Raw genomic sequence first — 2,656 nt, forward strand, 5'->3', positions numbered from 1 at the left:
TCTTTTAAGAACTGTTCACTGAAAGATTCTTTGGGGAATGGCATCACGGCGAAAAAAACACACATTTATTTTCAAGAGTGTAGGCCTACATATAAAACCTAAGACAATTGAGACAATTGTCATTATTTACTCACCCTCAAGTCATTCCAAAACTTGTACGTCTTTCTCTCTTCTGTAGAAAACAAAAGGAGATATTTTAAAGATGTTCAAATGTTTTTGTCAACACATTGAAAGTCAATGGGGTCTAAAAAGTCTGTCAAATTAACAGCTATATAGAAGAGACCAACTAAATGACAAGTACAGTGAACAAGTCACAATATTGAGAGTTATTATTTCTGTCAATCATTTTTCTACATGTGGCCTGTATATGTACAACATTTGGTTCTCCTTAGAAAGTACACACACTTTCTATATAAAACCATTAGTTTCTTGACTCAATTTCATGGTACGTTTACACGACAACGATGTACTAAAAACAGAAAAGTTTTTTGTTCATTTTTTTTTTTGCATACAGACGACACCATTGTCAAAACAATCCCAGACACATGGATTCGGGAAAACTTTGTAAAGAAACACTACGTGCCTATAGACTGAACACGTAATATGTCACCGTTTTCACAAATTCGTGTTTCAAATAGTTTCCAAACCTTGCACTTTGAAACCCATTTTCAAAAGCTTGCATTTTCAGGCCCCCAAAACACCATTGTCGGGTAAATGAGCGGCCAAAACGCATAAAAAGTTTTCAGTTTTTGGTTGAAACCAGTGTCGTGTAAATAGCCCCTTAAGCAATCATCACATGTAAAGGAGAAATGTCTTAAATAATTGTATAATATTTTCATGTTAAATGGGTTATTTAACAACAAAGTATGTTTACGAGCTGTTTAATTCATAGAATTCAATCAAAATAAAATGTTATTAATTCATTAAAATGAGAACCCCTAAAAGGTTCTACATACGACACACCTGACTATTCAGAACCTTTTCTCCTAAGAGTATGCATGAAATAGATCATGAATTCATGAAACTATTTGATTTGATTTGGCAATAACATGATTTATTGCCAGATTTAACTAAAAAGAGAAAGATTTTATGAGAACAGTTAAAAGTACCTCAGAGTGACCCTCAAACACCTGAATGTGTTTCCCACAAAACCTGAGTTGAAAATAAACTGAGGTATATTTAAGTATTAGTTGTCTGCATGTAGTATCTTTTCAAGCCTTATCTTATGTGTGTATTTAATGTAAAATGAACTATCATTTTAGCCACCTAAAGAGTGTCTTAAAGCTGTGATTTTCTGGTTATTGCTGTTTGAAACACATAACAGCTGTTCTTGCAGGAAATTGCTTATCTTTGCAGGCCATATCTCGGTGATGCTTTACAGCTCTACAGAGGTGGAATAAGATCTCTAACCTTTATCAGGGGCAACACTTTAATATGTGCAACGACACATATTCACACTTCAAAACTTAGACAATTTCCATCAGATTCGGGGTTAAAGTTATTATAACTTGTTTGAATCATCTCTTGAAACAATAGCTGAGGATAATATGAGGATCACTTCTGGTTGTGAACATTTCCATCAAGACTTTCTGTGTGGCATTCCCTGTGCGCTGCATCTCAGCTGAAATGGTTTATTGTATCCTGTGTATCACTTGCATACTGAGAACAGATGAGTTTCTATGAATTTCATACGGTTTGTTAAATTTCTCCTTTGTTTTTAAGCCATAAATGCTGCACGGATTTTTGTTGCATTTATTCATGTAGCAGATGAGGAAAATCACCATCTCATCATCTTACAAATGAGGAACATTACAAGTAATTCATCATAATATACTTTTTATTTTTTAAAGAAATTAATACTTTAATCAGAAAGTAATCAGAAAGTATGCATTAAATTGATCAAAAGTGACATTAAAGACATTTATACTGAGTATAAATGATGACCTGAATCATGGTTTCCACAAAAATATTAAGCAGCTCAATATTGATAATAATAAGAAATGTTTCTTGAGCAGCAAAGAATCATACTAGCATAGTTTCTGAAGGATCAAGTGACACTGAAATTCTGAAATTCAGCTTTGCATCACAAGAATAAATTACATTTATATATATATATATATATATATATATATATATATATATATATATATATATATACAGACCAAAAATCTTTCCAACCCCAAACTTTTGAATGGTATATAAATACTTTCCAGGTGTTTTTTGGCATATTGATTTGATGATTACCTAAAAGTAAGATAAACTCTGTTGGGAGACTTTAGTGTAATCAAATCACCTTTCAAGATCATGGAGGTTCATCACATGCTGATGATAAACAGTATAATGGCTGCATAATGAGCCTTCTATTTTTGCATTTTGTTCAATAATACAAATATATAGCCAAAGTAAAACATTTTAAATCTGGATCTTTTTCTCCTGAGAAAAAAAAAACGCTTGTGTCTCAAACTGTGCACATCACACATAAGCTATGAAAGACATACAATAAATGTAACTTCAGAGTAATTTTTACCCTTAAAACCCCTGACAAAGAGTTGTTAGAGAATTCTCAGTCTGTGTGTATACGTGTGTGTATGTGTCTGTGTGGGTTTGGGGTGTGTATATGTGTAAGCTTAGTTTTGCCCCTCCTCCCAACTGGGAA

Source organism: Squalius cephalus (genome assembly GCF_949319135.1).
Source record: "Squalius cephalus genome assembly, chromosome: 3".
In the NCBI taxonomy this organism is placed as follows: domain Eukaryota; kingdom Metazoa; phylum Chordata; class Actinopteri; order Cypriniformes; family Leuciscidae; genus Squalius; species Squalius cephalus.